The 25607-nt window shown below is 48.1% G+C and overlaps 1 protein-coding gene across 1 annotated transcript in view; it reads right to left on the reverse strand.

Moving 5' to 3' along the window:
- MEIKIN (meiotic kinetochore factor) overlaps positions 1-25607 on the reverse strand; it is a 976054-nt gene that overhangs the window by 454970 nt on the left and 495477 nt on the right. The gene's annotated exons all lie outside the window — the stretch shown is intronic.

The following is a 25607-nucleotide window of genomic DNA, read 5'->3' on the forward strand; positions in this document are numbered from 1 at the left end:
TGGTGGGTGGAGGAGGGGACAGGGGCTGAAACTCTGATCCAGTGAGACTGGTAAGGCGTCTTCATGTCTTCCTTTATGGCATTCATGAAGGAAGACATGAACATGCACCTTCGTTTGGAAGGTGCGAGCACACCAACCGCCTGCAGAGAGTTCAAATGTCACACCCCAACAGCACAACTGAACCGCAGCCCAAAGTAGTTAGTCCCCATTGCAGTCAAATCGCTCACAGGGCGCACCCTTCCAGAGGTAGTTTGCCTCCATTTGCTTCAACAGGAAGATCTCACTTAGCTCTTCGCGGAGAGTCAACAATGAGATTTATGCTGACGAGCATGCCGTTATATTCACTGTTTTCACTATTTCACAACCCACATGAATCGCCCAGTAAACAAGAGAATTCGTTACACTTTTTACAGATTCCGTGCTCTAGTGTGCGCATTAATCGATGCAGGCATGTGTGGTCACGTGAAAGTAGCCACCATGGCTCAAGTGAGTCGGGTACACCTGGTTACCACCATGTTCACTGACATAGGTGAAGTCCATTACATTTTACTAGTTTCTATTCAGTTCCTATCCCATGGGGGTCACCTCTACCAGCCCAGGCTTATATTAGCCAACAGCATACAGGTTTCTGGCACTTGACCTACAAGCCGCAGAATGCATTATGCAGGTGGGTAAAAAAAAAATACATTTAGCTCTCCTGAGTCAACTGGCTGAACTCTTTAACTTTGAGTCTGCGCGAGTCATTTGGTAGGGCATAGGCTCTCACTTGCGCATACACTCTCACTTACTAGACACTATTTTTTTTTTAAAAAAAGACTTGGGGCCTATCTATTGCTTACCATTCCTTCGCTTCAATGTCACTTCTTCCATGTTCCTCCTTATTGCAGCAATTCTGTTCTGGTGCATGGGCCAAGCACATGTTTATTCTTATTAATTAGAAAGATACCTTTTCCTACTCCACTGAACGTAGGTTCCCCCTAACAGACTGAGAACTTGTAGCTCTCCAGCTGTTTTGTAAAATACGAAAGCCTCTTGGAGACGCAGTCCTTCATAGACCACCAAGATATCAACCCCAAATTTAAGTCCAATTGGTCGCACACTGCTTGTCCTATCAGCGTGTTGCCCCAAAGCATCGTGGTCTATGTAGTTAGCATCAGCGGGTACGCCTCTGCCAGGGTCTTGAGCAAAAAATCCAAATCGCGTTGGCCATCCCTGGTGGGGCTGACGAGCCGGGTTACGCACCTGCGTGCCACGAGTGGTACCGAACCTGAAGACATTTTTTGGCAGCCTATGCAGCACCCCTTCATATTTTCCTACTCCCTGCTGACGAGAGGCAACAACCTCGAAACACGTGTCCAGGGATGGCCAACGCGACTTTGATTTTTTGCTCAAGACCCTGGCAGAGGCGTACCCGCTGATGCTGACTACATGGACCACGGTGCTTTGGGGCAACACGCTGATAGGACAAGCAGTGTGCGACCAATTGGATTATAACTTATATTCAAGCTCCTTGGAGCTGGTGGGGCTGACGAGCCGGGTTACGCACCTGCGTGCCACGAGTGGTACCGAACCTGAAGACATTTTTTGGCAGCCTATGCAGCACCCCTTCATATTTTCCTACTCCCTGCTGACGAGAGGCAACAACCTCGAAACACGTGTCCAGGGATGGCCAACGCGACTTTGATTTTTTGCTCAAGACCCTGGCAGAGGCGTACCCGCTGATGCTGACTACATGGACCACGGTGCTTTGGGGCAACACGCTGATAGGACAAGCAGTGTGCGACCAATTGGATTATAACTTATATTCAAGCTCCTTGGAGCTGGTGGGGCTGACGAGCCGGGTTACGCACCTGCGTGCCACGAGTGGTACCGAACCTGAAGACATTTTTTGGCAGCCTATGCAGCACCCCTTCATATTTTCCTACTCCCTGCTGACGAGAGGCAACAACCTCGAAACACGTGTCCAGGGATGGCCAACGCGACTTTGATTTTTTGCTCAAGACCCTGGCAGAGGCGTACCCGCTGATGCTGACTACATGGACCACGGTGCTTTGGGGCAACACGCTGATAGGACAAGCAGTGTGCGACCAATTGGATTATAACTTATATTCAAGCTCCTTGGAGCTGGTGGGGCTGACGAGCCGGGTTACGCACCTGCGTGCCACGAGTGGTACCGAACCTGAAGACATTTTTTGGCAGCCTATGCAGCACCCCTTCATATTTTCCTACTCCCTGCTGACGAGAGGCAACAACCTCGAAACACGTGTCCAGGGATGGCCAACGCGACTTTGATTTTTTGCTCAAGACCCTGGCAGAGGCGTACCCGCTGATGCTGACTACATGGACCACGGTGCTTTGGGGCAACACGCTGATAGGACAAGCAGTGTGCGACCAATTGGATTATAACTTATATTCAAGCTCCTTGGAGCTGGTGGGGCTGACGAGCCGGGTTACGCACCTGCGTGCCACGAGTGGTACCGAACCTGAAGACATTTTTTGGCAGCCTATGCAGCACCCCTTCATATTTTCCTACTCCCTGCTGACGAGAGGCAACAACCTCGAAACACGTGTCCAGGGATGGCCAACGCGACTTTGATTTTTTGCTCAAGACCCTGGCAGAGGCGTACCCGCTGATGCTGACTACATGGACCACGGTGCTTTGGGGCAACACGCTGATAGGACAAGCAGTGTGCGACCAATTGGATTATAACTTATATTCAAGCTCCTTGGAGCTGGTGGGGCTGACGAGCCGGGTTACGCACCTGCGTGCCACGAGTGGTACCGAACCTGAAGACATTTTTTGGCAGCCTATGCAGCACCCCTTCATATTTTCCTACTCCCTGCTGACGAGAGGCAACAACCTCGAAACACGTGTCCAGGGATGGCCAACGCGACTTTGATTTTTTGCTCAAGACCCTGGCAGAGGCGTACCCGCTGATGCTGACTACATGGACCACGGTGCTTTGGGGCAACACGCTGATAGGACAAGCAGTGTGCGACCAATTGGATTATAACTTATATTCAAGCTCCTTGGAGCTGGTGGGGCTGACGAGCCGGGTTACGCACCTGCGTGCCACGAGTGGTACCGAACCTGAAGACATTTTTTGGCAGCCTATGCAGCACCCCTTCATATTTTCCTACTCCCTGCTGACGAGAGGCAACAACCTCGAAACACGTGTCCAGGGATGGCCAACGCGACTTTGATTTTTTGCTCAAGACCCTGGCAGAGGCGTACCCGCTGATGCTGACTACATGGACCACGGTGCTTTGGGGCAACACGCTGATAGGACAAGCAGTGTGCGACCAATTGGATTATAACTTATATTCAAGCTCCTTGGAGCTGGTGGGGCTGACGAGCCGGGTTACGCACCTGCGTGCCACGAGTGGTACCGAACCTGAAGACATTTTTTGGCAGCCTATGCAGCACCCCTTCATATTTTCCTACTCCCTGCTGACGAGAGGCAACAACCTCGAAACACGTGTCCAGGGATGGCCAACGCGACTTTGATTTTTTGCTCAAGACCCTGGCAGAGGCGTACCCGCTGATGCTGACTACATGGACCACGGTGCTTTGGGGCAACACGCTGATAGGACAAGCAGTGTGCGACCAATTGGATTATATCAACCCCAAATACCCGCCAACCTCCTGGCACTGCTAACCTCACTAAGAATTAAGCGCAAGCAATACATAGTTATTGGTGATTTTAATTTACACTTTGAGAACACTGGAGACACCCTTTGTAGACGATTGGGCAATGATATGAAAAAGCTCCAACTCAAACAACGGATCACTGGCCCACCCATAGAGCTGGCCATACTCTAGATCTCCTTACTTAAAACATTAAAGCCACACAAATGTTGGACTTTGTATCTAACTTGGACAGACCATTCAGGGACTACTTTCTCCCTTATTCTGTTAGCAGATAAAATAAAATACTTATACTTCCAGACTTGTCAGTAGCACTCTAAAGACCGTAGATTTGTATGATGCAGAAAATGATTGGGCTACAAATAAAGTTGAATATATTTAACGAATACTGTATGCTTAAAAAAATATTAGTTAACATGGATAAAACTAAGATACTAAATATGGGAAAAATGAAATAAGGTTTTAACTGGTTTCAGGGGTCCACAAAATTAGAAATAGTGGATGAATATAGGTATCTGGGCATGTGGTTTCAGAAAAATCTGAACTGGGCCACCCACATTGAAGCCTTAAAAGTACGGACATCTGCTTCAGTTAGAGGCCTAAAGAAATTCAACAGAGTTTATGGGGAAAAATCGGATAGGCCAGTTTTAAAGGCTTATGTAGCCATGGTCCCACCACAATTCCTATATGGGGCAGAATTATTATATCTGAGTGGTAGACGTTGCTGGGATGTTGAGGAAGGAAAAGCTCTGAAAAACGTACTTTCGCTGCTGAAGTCTTCAATGGTGCAGGCAGTGAGGCTCGAAACAGATATTACTTCATGGAGCATAACAGCTTGTATGGCCCTAGTAAGATTTTAAACAGTGAAAGTTGGTGAAAAGCGCACTCCAATATTATGGTAATTCAATGTTTGACTGGTATGTGTGCAGTGTTAGAATTATGTCTGCTAAACATATATACGTGAACTAAAAAGTGACATAGCTTTTAACTGACACTATATCAGTTTAGGGAGTCTCACATGATCCTGATTTTAGCAAACCATTAAGCATGCTGAAAATTTGGGTTTTATTTACCCAAGTACAGAGTAGAGGCTTACAATCCCGACATGCAATGCACTAGTTGTTGTAAAGTCAGGATTTTTCAAGAAGACAACGTCCATATATTGGGGTATGTTGGTAGCAGGGCTGGCCTTTAGCATGTGCAAGCTAGGCCCACATCCAGGGACCAATCTCTAGTGGGTCGCTGGAGCTCCCTGCAGTGGTCTTCCTATGACCCAGGTCCAAAGAAAGCTTTTTAAACTCCTTTTCTGAAAATTGCTGTCATCATTGCCTTTTTAGGTCTCGCGCCTGCGATGCATATGGCGAAGCCATATGCCATCGCGCAGGCGCGATACTATTGTTGCCGGGTCTGCTTCCCAGGAGACAGGAGATGTCACGCGCACGCTCTGGAAAGCAATCGGCGCCGGCCGCGCGCGCGCGTTTCACAATCTCCTGTCTCTCTGGGAAGCACACAAGCAAGCCCAGCAAGCCCCGCCAAGGCACCACGAGTGAACGCAGTAAGAGTTGTGCAGCCCGCATTACTATGCGCCCCCTCTTCAGCGCCACTCTAAGGTAATTAAAGCGCACTGTTGCCAGCCCGAAGCACCGCAGGCTTAGATAGCGTTACTGCAATCAATCTGCATGTGGCGTAAAGAAATCCCAGCCGCCGCCAGACACTGTGCTACCGAAGCAGAACTAACTTGAATGTACATATTTAAAGGGGTAAAAAAAACAAGACTTTTAAATGCGGGCTTCATGTCATGGGACTTTCTTTGATTGAAAGATAAACATTAGCTGATGGATTATATCGGAAGGTCAGCCCTTGCACTCGGCCCAGAGAAGGTTCATATGATGCTGGAGAAGGATGTGGTGCATTTTCAATTGTCATGTTGTAGAGAGAGACAGCCCTGGCTCCTCCGTGCACGTAGCGTTGCTTTGAGTCATTCTGCCTATTATCTTCACTTTCATCCCCAAACTGTTTTTTTTTGTTTTAATAACCCAAACTCTTCTTTTTTTATTTTTTTTATTTCAGTAATTGTAGAGGGGTGCCTAACATATTGTTTATGAATACGCTTATCTAAATGTGCTCCTGCCAGGGGACACCTCTGGTAGGAATGGGAGGGTGTATCAAGGGCAGAGGCTAAGAGGACTTCGCCCCTCCCCCCTCCTCCTCAGCTGCCTTTGCACGACTGACTGGACTGCAAGACTTCAAGTCAGTCTCATCTGAAGTGTTCCACTGGTCCTCCAAAGTGCATTTTACAGCTTGATAAGGCTGCTTTTATTTTGTTATTGCTTTATGTGCACCCTGTCGCCTCACTCCCACAGCTTGATTTTCTTTCATGCAAGGTAACGATCTGCAAGGGATAGACCTGACGCAAAATAAAAACAAATCACAGCAGTGGTGTCCTGTACACTTTGGAACAGATTAATCAATACTTGTTGCTTGTAGGAATCGGGAGGCGGGAGACTAGCCTTCAAATTGGTAGTCTCACACCTGAATCGGGAGGGTTGGCATGTCTGTACTACCGGCTACGGGAAGCACTCAGAACCTTTAATGATAGGCACCCAGTAGAGCCTATCCCGCTGAGCCCACTGCAATAGTTATTGGCAGGACCCTCGAGAGTTAAATTAGTCACTCGGTTATATAACGCTATGCAAGCAGAAACGGCACCCTAATCCAGTAAAGCAAGGCGCGATACTATTGTTGCCGGGTCTGCTTCCCAGGAGACAGGAGATGTCACGCGCACGCTCTGGAAAGCGATCGGCGCCGGCCGCGCGCGCGCGTTTCCCAATCTCCTGTCTCTCTGGGAAGCACAGAAACAAGCCCAGCAAGCCCCGCCAAGGCACCACGAGTGAACGCAGTAAGAGTTGTGCAGCCCGCATTACTATGCGCCCCCTCTTCAGCGCCACTCTAAACAAGTTTTTGCAGGTTGTGTCCTGTGAAAGCTCCTGCAGCAGGCAGGCAGGCTGCGGGAAACCTGAGCTCGGGCAGTAACAGCAGAGCAATGCTGGCTGCAGGCAGCCACGACTCTCCCCTCCTCTCAGTTGCTTACACGGACCAACTTAACCGGGGAGTTAGGTGTCCAGACTCTGCACGTGGCACGGTCGGGGTGATCTGCGAGAGCCCTGGCCACTGGAGGATCCCTGCCCCTTCCCTGCTTCAGAGCCTTCAGTCTGCCAGGCAGGCACGAGTAAGTATACATTTTCGTTAGCACAGTCTCTGCTTGATGGATGTCTTCATTTTATAGGCACCCGCTCTTGTCATATTCCGTGCTTTCACCCCAAGAGCAGTGTGCGGCTAGCTCGGCTCGAAGTGCTGAGCACTCACTGCCTGGTCTCGTCAGCTCCATTGGTTTTACCCCAAGATCAGCGGCGAGCTCCACCCTGCTCTCACAGCTGTGAAAATTAAAAGTCTTGTGTTTTTTTTGCAGAGCGAAGTTATTTTTCAACAACCAGCTGTTCCTAATGGCCCCTTGGGTCAAACGTTTGTATTTCTCGTTTGGCCCATCTTAGCTCACTGCTCAACCCGGTAAAAACCAATTGGGAAAACAAACAATCTTTTCTGTGGCAAACCCTCCCTTGAGATCATGGAAAAATAGGCTGCTGTAAATATTTCACGGTTAATGGTTGTAGGTGTCTGGGAGGTTAAAAATGTGTTGGGTTTAAAACCAGTGGCTTTCAGTGTTTACGGACAGGTGGCTTTGTTACTGCCACCAGCACGTGCCTTTTTCAATGAGGGCGACAGGCTCTGTTATTGTTAATAGTCTGGGAAGTAAACTTTCAGCGGACATCCCACTCGACACGCACATTGTTGTCAATGTATGGCGGGACTTTAAGTAATTAAAAGCACCACCACATCCACCACCACCACCACCACATCCACCACCACAGCCACCACCACATCCACCACCACATACACCACCACCACATACACCACCACCACGTCCACCACCACCACGTCCACCACCACCACATCCACCACCACCACATCCACCACCACATCCACATCCACTACATCCACCACCACCACATCCAACACCATCACCACATCCACCACCACCATATCCACCACATCCACAACATCCACCACATCCACTACATCCACCACATCCACTACATCCACCACATCCACTACCACATCCACCACCACCACATCTACCACCACCACGTCCACCACATCCACCACCACATCCACCACCATCACCACATCCACCACCATCACCACATCCACCACCACCACCACATCCACCACCACCACATCCACCACCACCACATCCACCACCACCACATCCACCACCACCACATCCACCACCACCACATCCACATCCATCACCGCCACATCCACCGCCACATCCACTGCCACCACATCCACCACCACACCCACCACATCCACCACCACATCCACCCCCACCACATCCACCACCACCACATCCACATCCACCCCCACCACATCCACCCCCACCACATCCACCACCACCACATCCACCACATCAACCACCACACCCACCACCACCACCACATCCACCACCACCACATCCACCACCACCACATCATCCACCACCAACACATCCAACACCCCCACATCCACCAGATCCACTTCCACCACATCTATGTGTGTGTGTGTGTGCTGTTTGTGTGGCTCTGTGTGTGTGTGTGTGTGTGGTTGCACATGCAATAGGTCTCACATTTGCGAGAGATTAAGCTATTAGCATTATAAATGACAATGCCATTTATTTATCTGTTTTCAAAACAAACACATACATAAAAAAATTGTCATTTACAATGCCAATAGCTCTAACTTTTGCAAAGGCGAGACCGTTGCATTGTAAATGCTTGTAATGTTTTGCGACCACTACACTGATTCGCAGGTTTTTAGTTCCAATTTGAAGGGAAAAAGGTTTTTAAAGGTTAAACCTGCTCTAATTTATCTCCAAATGCTGAATGATCCACAGGAGATATTTAATATCGCAAGCTTTTTAGAGGCAGCCGTTCGTTTCAGGCAAAAAAGGTATCCTATGATAAACGCTACATAAGCACAGATTGTATACATCTGATCACCGTTTTCCTTTTCGGCTGCTTTTTCCTGAAAATAACCCCATTGTGGTATTTCTTTTGTCTATATATGTGCTAACGGTCATCAGGGTATTTATGTGCCTATGAAATTGACTTTGTAATATTGATTCTGTTTGAATTGCTCATATGTTGTAATTTGGATTTTATATATTTTTATTATGTACTGGGTTATCAGAATTTTACTTGTATGGTTTTAACTAACCAAATAAAGTGGTTTGACTGACTGAATTATGTTGGTAAAAGAACAAGGTAACCTATTTTAAAACGCATTAATGTTTATTGAGATGCTCTATTTAAAGCTACATTTTTGCAATTGTAGGAAACTGGGTTTTTAATGCAGTAGCCCTCCCAATTTTTGCCTGTGCAACTGACTGAAAGTGTACTGGGTTCCTGCTAACCAGAACTCCAGTACCAGTGTTCTTTCCCTAAACTGTTCCATTGTTCCACAATTGGAAACCCTTCAAGCGCCATGTAAGTGTGTAGTAAACGGTACCCCTCGACCTAGCACAGTGGGATTAAAGAGGGCCACCTAAGGTCTACAGCATGAATTGTGCCACCCAAAAGGACCCCTCACCAAGCTCATGCAAACTGCCATTGCAGCCTGCGTGTCTAGGTGCAGAGAAAATTGAAGTGTTGACATGGCACACATCCCTGTGTGACACGCCTGCCAAATACTGCATGTAGTATAGGCAAGTCACCCCCACAGCAAGCCTTACAGAACTAAGGCTAGATTCACTATACCCCATCTGTGGGCTTACCTGCTCGAGCGGATGTGTCCCGGTGATATCTAAGTACATTTTTAGATATTGCAAGTGCACAGGGAAGCCATAACGAGTACTTTGGCTCGACACTTGTGATTTGGAGTTCCCCAGCTACAGGACTGCTTCACTGTAACCCCAGATGTTTAGCACCAAACATGCCACCTGAGGACATACCAACAACTAGTGTGTTGACTGACTGGTCTTGGCCAGCATGCCGCAACAGACAAGTTACTGACCTACTAAGGTGAGAGCCATCGTTCTCAGAGGTCAGGAACAAAACCTGCTCTGGGCGGAGAAGTTTGCATGTCCTCCACGCAGGAACTTCATTTCAAAGTGGGAAGCTTCAATGGCCCTGCCGCCTTTTTTATGCGACCCCGGCTGATCCAGATAGTGGAGATTCCCGCCCCCACTGTCCAGGCACCACTTTTGGCAGCAGGACAGGCATGAAAATTAGAAAGATTAGGAGGTGAATCTAACACCAAGCCAGCACCACCCCTAAGGAGGAGTAGCTGATGTGGACATAACCTTTTCAGATTGCTCAATCATATTTTTAGGTCTCGCCTAGACGAAAGCAAAGCGAAGATTTGCTGTCTAGGGAGACAACTAATGTTGTCACTTTCCGGGGAATGTGGACTGCAGACTGTGACGAGCTTGTCCTCCTGGAGATTGTAGCTCGTGAGCGCGCACGTCGCGTCGCCGTGCCTGATATTCCCATGCACAGAAAGGCTCCCGCACGCATGCGCACATACACACACTGCATACACACACGCACCCCCCTTAAAGAAAGGCTCACGCACGCATGCGCACATACACACACTGCATACACACACACACGCACCCCCCCTTAAACAGACACATGCAGACAGACACACGCACAGACAGACACACGTACAGACAGACACATGCACAGACACACGCACGCACAGACACACGCACGCACAGACACACGCACGCACAGACACACGCACGCACAGACACGCGCACGCACAGACACACTACAACAGACACACGCGCACACCCCACCCCCACTCACCCCACCCCCACTCACCCCTCCTCTCCCTCAACACACTCACCTGTTCTGGCGGTGCTCGGCGGCGGTTCTGCCTCTCGGGCGGCGGTAACGCTTTGCGGGGCTCTCTCACCACATGAGAGCCCCGCCTTCCCCATGCGCCCGGCCGCTCTTCACCCGGTCCCCCATCTTGGGACCGGGACTCGATCAGGAGCCCTCGGGGCTCCTCGGACAGTGGCTTTTCTCTCGCGCCGCGATGGGGGCGGGATTTCCGGTTGGGGCCGCGCTGCGATTGGCCAGCTGCCCAACCGCTTCCGGGTCGTCGCAGGCAGCGCGGCGGCCCGGCGGGAACTTGAAGAAATTCGAGGGTCAGCCTGGAGTGCTGCATGTTATGAACAATGTTTTATCAGGTTCGACACAGGTGTTTTTCTTCTGTCAATATTCCGATTGATATAATGAGTATGTATTTTCATGCCCTCTTGTCTGCCGTGCCAGGGAACACGTTGATTGCCTTTGCTCTTAGAGGAAGAAATGCAAAGGTTGTCCTTGAAACCGAACTGAGCCCGGCGCGCCATGAAGTCCGAGTGCACACTGGGACTGTCCTCTCAATTTCTGATTTGCTGTCTAAAATGCTCAGTATCTCCTGTAAATGTAAACGTCACTTTGGCGCGGGTTGCCCCGTGTCTTTTCTAGAGGCAGCATTTCAGTTACCAGGAGGCATGCCGCTCACGTTAAACCTGTGTGTCAGTGCACCCCAGCGTCCAGCAAGATGCTGCCAGCCATGCGTGTGCAGTTGCTCTTACTTTGGTATTGGGCGCTTGTACGCAGCCAAAGAGTTACATTTTTTTAGGGATGATCTAGCGATAGCGTTAGTGTCCATAAATCCTTTTGTGATCATAAATAAAAAAATACATACTTAATAGAGCTTTTAGTTATCCCGATTGGGCAAATTACGGGACACGCAACGCGGAGGATAATTGTTAACGACACACGCCAGTGATCTTACAACCGGACCAATCCCTCACACACACTACCAAAAATAAAAATACAGCGTTGTTTGTTTTTTTAGCACGGTATAGGAATGGCTAGTAGTTAGTTGGCTTAGCCGGTTAGTTAGCTTTGCTCACTCAGTAGTTTACTAACTCACTCACTGATTTATTTAACTGCAATCCTTACCGTTACTCGTGGTGGGCGGTCCAGCTCAGTGAATAACTGTTTTATTACCATTAGGCGGCCTGGTGCACAGCACTGCTGCTTGCTTCCCAATGCTACCAGTACTACACATCGATGCCTGCCTGCCCTGCCCTAAGGTTCAGTCTCAACGTCGTCGTCTGTCGGGCAGCGCCGGCGGCCCACGGATGATGTCCTGGTTAGCGTGGTCATGTGAATTTAAAAAATCGGAGCACGCCGCGCGCTGCACGTACAGCCCATATCCCCTATCAGAACAAAAGAGAAACCAAATCCAGCCCGCCCCGACGCCCCAATAAATCAGTGTGTGTGTCAGACAGTGCTACTGCTGCCGCCCGTGTGTGTACTGGTCCAGTGGCCCGTGCCCGCCCACCTTCAAGCAATGCGCAAGCACAGTCAACTGGGCTGCTGGCAAGCATGCACTCACTGCGAAGTAACCAAGGGCTGCGGCCGCCATGATCACAAGCAAGCAACTGTAACATACATCATTGGACGAATGGACGGCACCGCAGGCAGGCAGCCTCAGGGCAAGCAGGGCAGCTATTGTTAACCTCTCGCTATGACCTGCATGATTGAACACGCTGGGCACAGAGTATTATTGTGGTCAGACTCTGTAAATTAAAAAAAACATCAATGTCCATGTGTGACGCACGTGCGAGATCAAAGACCCGGCCCTGTCAATTAAGTGCCGGTGCTAAGCACCGGAAAGCACCGGCACAAATTAAGCACTGGGGCAACAGCACGCACGTGGTGGTCTACGACGGCGACCATTTGGGCTCCTTCTACGCCCCGCGGGCCTCGTGGATGTTCCGGGCCTTCAGGTGTCGGTGCTCAACGGCGGCTTCCGGAACTGGGTGCGGGAGGGCCGCCCCGTGACTGCGGAGGCCAGCCCTGTGACTGCGTAGGCCAGCCCTGGGACTGCGGAGGCCAGCAGGCCCGAGCCCGCCCAGGTTAAGGCCACGCTGGACGGTCGGCTGGTGGAGAGCTTCGAGGAGATGCGGGAGAACCTGCGGACCAAAAGCTTCCAGGTGGTGGACTCCAGGTACAAGGGCCGGTACCGTGGCACCGAGCCGGAGCCCGGGCAAGGTGAGAGTAGGACCAGTGGTCCGTCAGCAGGAAGCACTGCCAGGAAAGGGGGCAGTGACTTACTCACCTAGATTGCATACAAACATCTTCACTGTGATGATTGTCCACACACGCCCAGGGCTGTACAATTAGCCATCCGTGTATAGTCCCCTTCTGACGTGCGGGTATACACGCACTAGCAGGCCGTGGCATGCTACGACATCCACATACACAGACTATTAAACACTCATATATATTCACATCACTCGGGGACACCGCCACATCACTCGGGGACACCGCCACATCGCTCAGGGGCACCACCACATCGCTCAGGGGCACCACCACATCGCTCTGGGACACCACCACATCGCTCTGGGACACCACCACATCGCTCTGGGACACCACCACATCGCTCTGGGACACCACCACATCGCTCTGGGACACCACCACATCGCTCTGGGACACCACCACATCGCTCTGGGACACCACCACATCGCTCTGGGACACCACCACATCGCTCTGGGACACCACCACATCGCTCTGGGACACCACCACATCGCTCTGGGACACCACCACATCACTCTGGGACACCACCACATCACTCTGGGACACCACCACATCACTCTGGGACACCACCACATCACTCTGGGACACCACCACATCACTCTGGGACACCACCACATCACTCTGGGACACCACCACATCACTCTGGGACACCACCACATCACTCTGGGACACCACCACATCACTCGGGCACACCACCACATCACTCTGGCACACCACCACATCACTCAGGAATATCAACACAAGTAAGTCACGTAAATACAAAACATGTTGCATTACCAACACAAGTAAGTCACGTAAATACAAAACATGTTGCATTACCAATGCTATAGGTGTCACATTTGTGAAAGTTATAACTATTGGCATTGTAAATGACAAAGCTATTAATTACGTTATTTAAAAAAAAAAACACAAATAAAAAATTTGTCATTTACCATACCAATAGCTCCAACTTTCCTAAGGCGAGACCTATTGCATTGCAAATGCTTGTTTATTTCTTTCTTTGCTTCTTTTGTCTTTCTTTTTTGCCATGATTCATCTTTTATTGCTTTTTTGCACTTTTTTCTTTCCTTTTTTTCATTCTTCCTTCCTGCTTTCTTTTTTTGCCTTTGTTTTTCTTTCTTACCCTTTTTGCCTTTCTGTCCTCTCTACTATTTCCTTTTTGCTTGCTTTCATTTTTTCATAATTTTGACTTTCTCCTTTTTTACTTCCTTCCTATTTTTAGCCTACCTACCTTCTGTTATGTCCTTCTTTCTTCCTTCTTTTTTTGTCACACTTCCTTCCCTTTTTTCTTACTTTCTTTTTCAAAAGCGAGGACAGCAGGCTATGCCACACCAATGGCTATTTTAGGTCTGTGTTTGCCAAGAAGGTTTGATTTTTTTCCCAATTATGTATGACACACTTACTTCTAGGGGTTTTCAGCCAGGCTTCTTATATTAATCTGTGATTTTATCATTCACGTTTTTCTTCCACATACTCCACCATGCAACAAGGGGCAATGTTAGACTCAGTCACCGACTGACTTTACGATGAGGTACAGCATACTGCCATTTTACAAGGACCACATCCACACAAAGTAGTGTCTTTCAGTGCCGGGTATACCATGACAATGTGTACATTTTTGAGACCAGGAAAATCACTTTTGCCTTTAGCCAATGTCTTTTTTACATTTAACGAGGACCCAGCCGCTTCACGAACAAAGGTTTGCAAAAACCATGGCAAAACAAAATAATTGCCAACACCAGACCTTATTGGCTTTGCTAATGTTTGCTTTTTAAAAAAACATTTTTTTAAAGGTGCTATTGGCTGGGTAGTATGTCCTAAAGCCATGTCATTTTGTGCAGGGTTACACGGGCTTAAGGTGGTTCCCCGTGGTCACCTATCCTATATATTGTCCTTAGCTGTTGTCAGGATGTGGCCCTTGCACTATCCTCTTTCTAGCGTCAGCTTGCTCTTATTAGTTTTTAAAGTTCTTATTGACTTGCTTTAGATGCACTGGCTAAGCCAAAGCCATCCCAAAAAGGTCTATCTACATGGGTGTGCTAATACAGCGGCCGTAATAGTTTTCACATTCATTGTTTACCAGCCATAGTCAATACCATTGAGTAAAGGGTTGCATACATGTCACCTCACTTCCAATTCGGAGGGTGTCACTCTACAAAATATTCAACTTCAAAAACTCAACGTGCCTCAATAGATTTCAAAAAGGGCCACCCTCCTCTTTCTAAACCTATACCACTCGCCTAAAGTGGATTTATTCTGGACAGCAATATAATTGTTTCCACATTCTCCCTTAGTTACCACAAAGACTGTCCACGGCCACATTAACTGTCCATTCAGAACGTGGGACAGTGAACAGGATATGAGAGGTTGATGCTGTGCATTTGCTCGTCATTGACTGATGATTTCTAGGGTCCTGTAGGCTACTGCTAGGAGCCTTCAGCTTATTGAACAACTTTCTTAGAACATCATCAATCAGGGTTTGTGAAGTGCAGCTACTCACCCGAAAGGGTCTCAAGGCAGTGGGGGGAGAGGGGGTGGGGGGGGGGTGCATGGCTTCTGGATGTTCACATTGATTCTTCTAAGAGAAAGGTCTTGAGGGCCTTCAAGAACTTGAAGACTGTTGGTGTCTGTCGAGGCGGAGAGGGCCTAGGCCGCGAGGAGAGAGAAGGAGCGTTCTCAAGTTCTGGACTTCTTGATGTGTGGTACCGTTGCAAGAGAGCTGGACTGACTGGACGGATCTGATGGATGCGTGGAAGAGAGGCGGTGGTTCATGCAGGCGGGTCGGGTGTTGCGGAGAGCTTTGTGGGTGAGACGCTTGAAGGTAATTCTCTTCCAGACGGGGAGCCAGTGTAGTGCCTGTAGGTGATGGCTAATGTGGCAGTGTTACAGTAGGTTGAGGACTAGTCTGGCGGCGGGGTTCTGGAGTTTGCAAGTGAGGTTCTTGTTGATCCCGGCGTAGAGTGTATTGCTGAAGTCTAGTCTGCTGCTGATGAGGGAGTGGGTGACAGTTTTCTTGTGTTCAAGAGGAATTCCGTTGAAGGTCTTACGGACTAGGCAGAGGGTGTGGTAGCAGGAAGAAGTGACAGCGTTGATCTGGTGGTCCAGTTTGAGTTCAGAGTCCAAAATGATTCAGAGGTTGCATGCGTGGTATGTGGGGGAGGGGTGGTTCCAGAGGATGGGGGGGGGGGGGTGGCAGGCACCAGGTGTAGTGGCAAGGCGTCGGCTGTAGTCTAGTCTGCTGCTGGTGAGGGAGTGGGTGACAGTGTTCTTGTGCTCAAGAGGAATTCAGTTGAAGGTCTTTCGGACTAGGCAGAGGGTGTGGTAGCAGGAAGAAGTGACAGCGTTGATCTGGTGGTCCATTTTGAGTTCAGAGTCCAAAATGATTCAGAGGTTGCATCCCTGGTATGTGGGGGAGGGGTGGTTCCAGAGGATGGGAGGGCACCAGGTGTCGTGCCAGGCGTCGGGTGTGGGCCCATGAGGAGTACTTCGGTTTTGTCCGTATTGAGTTGTAGGCCGCTGTTGTTCATTCACCTAGTGACTGCTTCTATTCCTTCTTGAAAGTTTTGTTTGGAAACGTTGGTTCCATTGGAAAGGGAGAGGATGAGTTGGGTGTCGTCTGCGTAGGATACAATGTTGAGACTGTGGTATCTGATGATGGGGGCGAACGGGCCGTGTAGACTTGAACAGGGTGGAGTTGGAGGATCCTTGGGGAACACTACAGGTGATCGGTGTGGGATCCGAGAGGAAGGGTGGGAGTCTGACCCACTGCATTCTGCCGGAGAGGAATGAGCGGATCCAGTAGGGGGCCTTGTTCCAGATTCCTGCGCCGCAGAGTATGCGGGCTAGGGTGCGGTGTGAGACTGTCAAAGGTGGCAGAAAGGTCCAGGAGAATGAGGGCCACAGTCTCTCCTCTGTTTTGGAGGGAGCGGATGTCATCTGTTGCGGTGAGAAGGATAGTCTCGGTGCTGTGAAAGAGAAGGGTTGAGGATCTTGTTTTCTTCTATGAAGGAGGAGAGTTGACAGTTTTTTCCATGACTTTTGCCGAATATAGTAGTAAGGAGATTGGTCTGAAGTTCTTGAGGCCAGCTGGGTCGGCTGAGGGTTTTTTCAGAAGAGGGTTGATCTCCGCATGTTTCCAGTTGTCGGGTAACGAGGCGGTCCTGAAGGAGTGTTTGATGATTTGTTGAAGCTCCGGTGCAATGACTTCTTCTGCTCTGTGGTAGATGTGGTGGGGCAGGGATCCATGGGGGCCTCGGAGTGGGTCGTCTTCATAGTCTTTAGGGTGTCTTCAATGCTGAGGGTGGTCCAGCTGTCCAGTGTCGGCTGCGTGGTGTGGGGACAATGGGTGTGGGCTCTTCGTGAAGGTTGCGTTCATCAAAGTTTTCATGGATGGTTTTGATTTTGTGATGGAAGAGGGCGCGGAGTCTGTTGGAGAGGTCCTGGGAGGGTAGGAAGTCGGTAGTGTCACTGTTGGGTTGGGCGAACTCTTTGAGGATGCCAAAGAGTTTCTTGCTGTTGTGTACGTGGGAGGAGATTCTGTCCTGGAGAGCTTTCTTCAATGAGTATCTGATGAGTTTGTAGTGGGCGGTGATAGCCACTCTAAAGTTGTCCCGGTCTACTGGGGTTTTGGAGTTCCTCTATAGCTTTTCGAGGCGTCTGCAGGTTAGTCTAGATCATGGGTACTCACAAACCTTCTCTCGGGGGCCAAATTTGCAGTGTGGTTTGCGGCTGAGGGCTGCATCAGTGGGGGTGGGGTCAGTGGGGGGCGGGGTCAGGGCTAGAGGGGGCGGGACTAGAGGGGGAAATGTGTGGTAGCCCAAAAAAGTATACAGAGAAGCAGAAAGAGGCAAAAGTAGGTTGAGAAATAAAGGTAGTAAGGTAGGTTTCACTGCATATGCTTATTTTAATCCGTTTTAGGCATGTAAAGCACAAACAGTTATCAGTTCTTTTCTTGGACTGCATTTCATAACACTTGAGTGAAAATATGTGCAATTTAGGGTTCTTTACAAAAATATTTTATGTTCAGAGTTTCAGCACGAAAATGCCACAGTTTTGGGTCTACAAAGGCATCAGGGTTCTGCAGCAAGGTTTTTTTTACTCGACATCTGAATGGCGCATAGTTTCATGTATTGATGAAGGGGGGTTTAGTATTTGGTGATCAGGATGGCTGTATTCACAGCAAGATTACACAGCCGGACCTACTAGCTTTTGTCAATGCTCTTTCCCTCTATGACAGACAACAGACGCCGGATTTGAACACACACCTGGTGAACGTCAACATAAAACACTTCCCTGAGATGTCTTATTAGGCAGACCTAAAGTGAAATCAACTACTCGGACCCCAGCCTAGCTGGAAAAGCACTGTATGCACCAGATAGGTCTTCAAATGCTGCAGGACAGGCTGCACTGCCAGCAGAGGGCCCCAATGCATCCACTCGCATCCTTCTGTCGTCAAAGGTATTTCTACATTAAATGCGTTTTAAAGAAAATGTGCCATGATTTATCTACGTGGAAAACTGCAGTGTTATCATAAAACATATTCAAAAGAAAGAGACGTGGAAATTAATCCTCCTTCGGTAAACTGAACTTTAACGTTTTCCACTTTCTTCGGTAAGCTTCTTCTGTGTGCAGTTATGCCGGTGTTTTAACCATCCGAGATTTCCAGTCTGTCTGTGCTCCCTGAAGTGCCTGTATTTCTATGCTTCTCCTGAAGCTGGGAGGAGAGGCTTAGAAATGCCCCCAAATATTCGAGGCGAGAATTCTTTACTATTCTAACTCCAGGACTTACATTAGGTAAAGTGTATTAACATTGCTTATTTTCGGCAAACGGGGAGATTAAAAATACATTACGTCAGTGCGCGTGCATCAAATACTAGGTGAGGCCGTTAAAACTTGGCATTGTTAAACGTACCTGCAGGTAAAGTGACCCTGAAGAATCTCCGGGTGATCACAGGCTGCAGTCAAGATTCTGCGGGCTGTGAGGACATCGTCACCATGGACAAAGGAAGGTCCTTTAAATGTCAGCTGAAAAAACGCTAGTTAGAGCTGACTTTTAAAGGGCCTGTGCTTTCCGCCGGGTGCCGTGTGTGACGTCACGAGAAGATGACCGCAGGAGGAAATGTATGCTCCTGCGGCCATCTTCTCTGTTTACTTCAAGGAATTGACTGTCAAGGTCCGCGGGCCACCAGAATAGGCCGGCCGGGACGCCTGCGGCCCGCGGGCCGTACTATGAGTACTCGTGGTCTAGATTCTCAGAGTTCGGTGGAGAACCAGCTGGCTTTCGTGGAGGGTGGGTTAGATGTTTTTCTGAGGGGGGCAATGGTGTTGGTGATCCAGTTGTAGAGGGTACGGGCGTCAGTGGTAGGGTCGCAATCTGTGGTGGGTGGACCAGAGTTGCTGAGGGAGGCAGTGAGCTGGTCGTCTGAGATCTTGTTCCATTTCCTGCACTGGAGCTGGTGTGGGCGTCTGCAGGGGATGTTTGTTTAGAAGGTGCAGTGGATGCAGCAGTGGTACGTCCATGGGAGTTCGGAGGTGTGGCTAAAGGCCATGGAGTTTCCTGCTGTGAAGATGGGGTCGAGGGTGTGTCCCGCTGAGTGGGTTGGTTCTGGTAGGATCTGTTTGAGTCCGATGTTTTGAGGGTAGTCAAGGAGGGAGGTGGAGTTGGGGTCTTGGCGGTTGTCGAGGTGGAAGTTGAGGTATCCCAGCAAGGTGTAGTCGGTGGAGGTGATGGCTTGCAGGGTGATGTCAGTGATGGAGTCGGAGAAAGGTGCGCAGGGTTGAGGGTGCCTCGGAAGGTGGTGGACGGGTTTGTATGTATCTTAAAGTGGAGGTGCTCCATCAGGTCCCTGGGTTCATCATGGTAGGTGCTCAGACGGAGTTCGGCCTTGTGAGAGACAGCGATGCCTCGCCCGGGGTGGTTGGGGCGGTCCTTCCGGGAGATCTTGCAGCCTTCATGGGATGGTGATCGCGATGTCTGGTCCCGAGGTGGCACTCGTCCAAGTTTTGGTAAGGAAGGAGACGTCAGGGGTGGTGCTGTCAAGGAGGTCCCAGATTTCCGCAACGTGTCTGAAGGGAGCGAACGTTGAGGAGGATGCATTACAGGGTCTGGCGTGCAGTGGAGTTGTTTCTGGAGGGTAGAGGTGGCTCCTGGATCTTGGCGAAGGTGAAGAAGTGGCGGCAGCATTGGCAGGTGAAGGGACTGTGGGTGTCGAGAGGTGAAGATAAATTGCAGTTGTTGTTCTTGCCGACACGGAGTGTGTTTAGAGCTGAGGAGCTGTTTTGTTTGCAGATAGCAGGACCAGGGTTCCTAGCGCTGGATGCAGGCGGGTCGCGGAAGGGCACAGACGGGCTTGCCTTCGGCGCGTCAGTGGCCCCCATTAAGAAGGGTTCAAGGGAGGGCGTGACAGCTGGGAGGGGCCGCGGGGTTAGCAGCGGTGGGAAAACAGCAGGAGAGGCAGTAAAGGAAAGAAAACCGAAAAAGGGAGGAAGAAAAGAGAAAAAAAAATCAGTAAGAGATAAAGAAATTAAGAAATAATTAATTAAGAAATAAGGCAATAAGTACAAAATAAAATACGAGAAATGACAGGCAAGAGTAACCAGCAGGAACAGGAGAGCGAGGCACAGTCCGGTTTCGTAAAAGGCAGAAGCACTGCCTGGGTGCGCGGAGGGGGAGCTGTGCGCTGGGAGAGGAGAAACCCAAGTGGTCTTAAAACGTTTGTGAGAAGCTCCAACCATTGAGTACATTCTTCATTCCCACCTGCTCCCTCATCTACACTGATTTGTATGCTGTTTCAAGGCAGGAGTGCCAAATATGTAGTTGGTTTTTTTTTGGTGGAAAGTGGGAACGCATCCTCTCAGTCACACTCTTTTATATGTTTTGATAGGTGCATCTGTTTAGCTCTCGTCTGCTGCTGATGCGGCCTCGCAGTGTTATGGTGGTTCTGATGTCTTCTGAATGTTGATTGATCTGATTGGGCTTCTGATCATACTGTTCCTCTATTGCAGTGGTTCACAAACTTTTTTGACCTGTGGCTCCCCTGACCTAATCGGCAGTTGGCCGTGGCTCCCCACCATTTTTTTACGGGTGGGTGGGTGGGTGGTGTGTACCTCCTGTTATCTTCCTTAAAGTATTTGGGATGCAATGAAGGTATTATATTGGTTGGAATGCTTGAATTATTAATCTCATCCACTGGCAATCACTTTGGCTGCATCCCAATCCATCGTTTTTTTCCCCAACAGAGTGCCTGGTCCCAAACCCTTATTTATGCCAGCTGCTGCTTTCAGTACCTTTTGGTACTGAGACCCGCTCTGAGAAAATGGAACATTGAGTTTGGTCTGTCGTAATCAGTATCCCCAGCCTTATTTTTACACTAAAAAGGTCTGTCCTTCCATCTGTGTGCCCATCTATATCCAAACATATTCAACCATTTGCACACCTATCCACCGTATATCCTTCCGTCCATCATTTCACTCATCCATCCCTCCATCCACCCTTTCACTCATCCATCCATTATTCATCTACCCACCCTTTCACCCCATCCATCTGTACAATCATCCATGCCTCCACTCTTCCACCCAGCCATCCATTCACTTACTCATCCATCCACCCATTCACTTACTCATCCATTTACCCAGTCATTTATCCTTCCACCCATTCACCCTTTCAGTCATTCATCCTCCCTTTCTCTCTCCATCCCCCTTTCACTTATCCATCCATCTACCCACCCATTTGCTCATCCATTCATGAATCCATCCATTGATCCTATTACTCATCCATTGTTTCACTCATCCAACCATCCGTTCACTCATCCAGCCATCCGTTCTCTCATCCATCCACCCTTTCACTTCACTCATCTATCCATCCCTTTGTCCATCTACCCCCTTTCATTAACTCATCAATCCTTGCATCCACCCTTTCAATCATCCATCCATTCACCATTTCACTTATCAATTCATTCATCCACCCATTCACTTGCCCATCATCTACCCTTTCATTCATCCACCCATTCATCCTTTCACACACCCATCCACCAATTCACTCGCCCATCAGCTGCCCTTTCACTCATCCATCCATTCACACACCCATCCACACTTTTACCCATCCATCTACCCTTCCACCCATACATCTACCCTTCCACCCATACATCCATCTATTTACCTTTTCTCTCATCCATACTTCCATTCATTCACTCATCCATCCTTTCATTATCTATCCATTCCTCCTTTCATTCATACATTCATCCTTTCAGTAATCCATCCAGCCATTCAGACATTCCTTCACTTATTGACTCACCCACCTTTTCACATTATGAGCTGAGCCTTTGTTTGCAGAGTTGCAGGCATAAGAGTCCCATCAAGAATGAACTACAGCAAGGGGTCGGGTGGTGGAGAGTTCACTATGCCCCTGCATATAGGCAGACTGAAAACGCAGAAGGCATGAGTCATGCATGATGCACAGTGCCAGGATGTGAGGTTACTGTAACATGGTGTTGTTTCCAGGGCTTTAAGCGGTGTAAAAAAACTGGGGGGGTTTGACGTAATTGAGAGCGCAGCTTAAAACACCTAGGCTAAAAATCTGCTCTTAGCATAGTGTTCCGCCTCACTGGTATTATGTTGTCTCTGTCATTGCATCCAGATATATAATACAGCAAGTATCATTACACCTCAACAAGCCAGGACTATAGGCTTTGTCAATGGTTGCTAGTTCCTTAAAAAAAAAAAAAGGAGCAACCATGGCTTTGTTGAATACAATATTGAAAATAATTCAGTTCTAAAGTGACAGGACAGTGAGAGAACGATAACCTGTTTTTTTAAACTTATTTTACAGGCTTCTTTGAATGAAGTGTTTTCTAACGTTGCAGCATGGGCGTTTTACTTTTTATCGTACAGAATGCCCTTCTGTACACTGAGGCAGGAGGAGGTGTCACACCACCAGACTGCCCCATTGACATTCAGTAATGGCAATCGGCGGCATACTGAATGACAATGGGCGGGAGGGGCTGCTCTCTGCTCCTGGAGGACTGTGAGGCGCCTCCAGCAGCAGGGGTGAGGCCTCTCACAGGGGAGCAATGTGATACATATAAAGGGGGGTCCCCGTAGAGGAGAAGGGTGTATTGTGTATTACATACACAACAATTTATTTTAAGAAATCGCGAAAGAACAAATTATTTGTAGACAAATATCCAATTGGCATATGTTATTTAATGACCAATGGTTTGTGAATATCACGTGCAATACAAAAACTTGTGTAAATAAAGGCCCCAAAGGGGGGGAGAGAAGGGAAAGGGGAAGGTAGTGCTCGGGGAAGTGTAGAAAGGTTATGACACAGTTATAAAGAGGTACCAATACAAATTGACACAGATTATCAAAGGATAATCAACATACACATGTCCCAAATCAGGACTAGGACTTAAAAAACACGTATAAACATAGCATTTCAACGGTCACATCTGATTGTTACAAAATTAAGGGGTGTGCCGGAATGGCAAATTGAGGAAGAACAGTCGACGTTTCGACCCCTATCTGTAGGCCAATTGAAGTCCTTTTACGGGGTCTTCATCAGGACATCAAACTAGGGAAGGGAGATGGGGCCATTCTCTATAAAAAAATTTTGTAAACAAGTATTTAGCTACAATTCATAGGGAGGATGAAGAACATCAACCTATCTACAAGTTAGACACGGAAGTAATGAATTAAATCTGATTTACCATGGTTGAAGACCCAAAAGGGTTCAATACATAAGCGAAAGAACCACGTTGAACATCTTAGGAGAAACACCAATCTGTAAGAGATGGACAAATCTTACTAATTGGTATCTACACTCAACATAACAGAGGACACTTAAACTGAGAGTACATATTTTCTCACTTTACACGGTGTAGTGCAACATTGAAAATACCCAGTTAGCTATGAAGGACTAATCAGGGCTACATGGAGAAAAATAAAGATTTAGACTGATACCAAGGTCACTCTGATTGGGACCTGCTGTCTACCTGTAATTGATTAAGAAGACATATATATATTACCAATTGCGTAGGTAATTACCAGTGACCATCATGTATTTTAAATAGCAGGTGAAAGAGTACTCACAATGAGAAATGCGTGGTATGCCGTTGTAGACTCGGCTGGGGCTGTGAGTAGTGTGGTCTCCAAGTTGAAACCCAATCCGGAAGAAATGTATTATTTCATTTCGACCTGTTATGTTGAGTGTAGATACCAATTAGTAAGATTTGTCCATCTCTTACAGATTGGTGTTTCTCCTAAGATGTTCAACGTGGTTCTTTCGCTTATGTATTGAACCCTTTTGGGTCTTCAACCATGGTAAATCAGATTTAATTCATTACTTCCGTGTCTAACTTGTAGATAGGTTGATGTTCTTCATCCTCCCTATGAATTGTAGCTAAATACTTGTTTACAAATTTTTTTTATAGAGAATGGCCCCATCTCCCTTCCCTAGTTTGATGTCCTGATGAAGACCCCGTAAAAGGACTTCAATTGGCCTACAGATAGGGGTCGAAACGTCGACTGTTCTTCCTCAATTTGCCATTCCGGCACACCCCTTAATTTTGTAACAATCAGATGTGACCGTTGAAATGCTATGTTTATACGTGTTTTTTAAGTCCTAGTCCTGATTTGGGACATGTGTATGTTGATTATCCTTTGATAATCTGTGTCAATTTGTATTGGTACCTCTTTATAACTGTGTCATAACCTTTCTACACTTCCCCGAGCACTACCTTCCCCTTTCCCTTCTCTCCCCCCCTTTGGGGCCTTTATTTACACAAGTTTTTGTATTGCACGTGATATTCACAAACCATTGGTCATTAAATAACATATGCCAATTGGATATTTGTCTACAAATAATTTGTTCTTTCGCGATTTCTTAAAATAAATTGTTGTGTATGTAATTTACAATACACCCTTCTCCTCTACGGGGACCCCCCTTTATATGTATCACATTGTGCCCAGGTCCCCGTGACTGCATGGGTTTAACCCCCTTCTTTGTAAAGTCTCACAGGGGAGCAGCACTGCTCCCTGTGATGGCCAGAATGACAGAATTTATGGACGGTCACCCTAGTGTGCGCGGCGCCCCTGGCACCTCATTAGGGCGCACCGGGGCGCCGCGGCGCACAGTTTGGGAACCACAGCTCTATTGGGAGAATGTGTCAACTTCAAAGCGGGTTCTTGGTGTTTGACAGCCGAGGCTCAAGGTTGAGGGCCACACCATGTCGCTTATAGATATTTAATAGAAATTAAGTCAGAAGTGTTCCACATTCAAAAACTCGGGCAGTATGTGTGATACTTTGTTTTATTTGTTTATCAATTGGTGGACAAGGAGTGGAGGAATAAGATCACAGTTGCACCATACCTACAGGGAATGCAGCTCTAATAAGAGTTACCGAACCAAACTGGTCACCTCTTCTGCACAGTGTGAATGGTGACAGCAAATAGCAATCACTGTGTTCTACCTTGAACATAATATTAGCGGTAATAACAAAAAATATATATATTGTCCGGTTCTATTAAAAGCCAAAATAGATTGTCATAACGTACTCAAAGGTAGAAACTGTAAACAGATTCCTCAGGCGACAAATCTTTTCAGAGAAGAAATTCTTACATTTATTTTTTCAGAAGAATGTCACATGATGAATTTCGAAGGATGTTTTCCTAAATATATTGATTGGAAAGTTGTTGATTGTAGAGGCATTTTGAAGTAGACCTTATGAAATGTTCCAATACTAATTACTCCGAATTCCTGT

The sequence above is a fragment of the Lissotriton vulgaris genome, chromosome 7 (genome assembly GCF_964263255.1).
Source record: "Lissotriton vulgaris chromosome 7, aLisVul1.2, whole genome shotgun sequence".
Lineage (NCBI taxonomy): Eukaryota > Metazoa > Chordata > Amphibia > Caudata > Salamandridae > Lissotriton > Lissotriton vulgaris.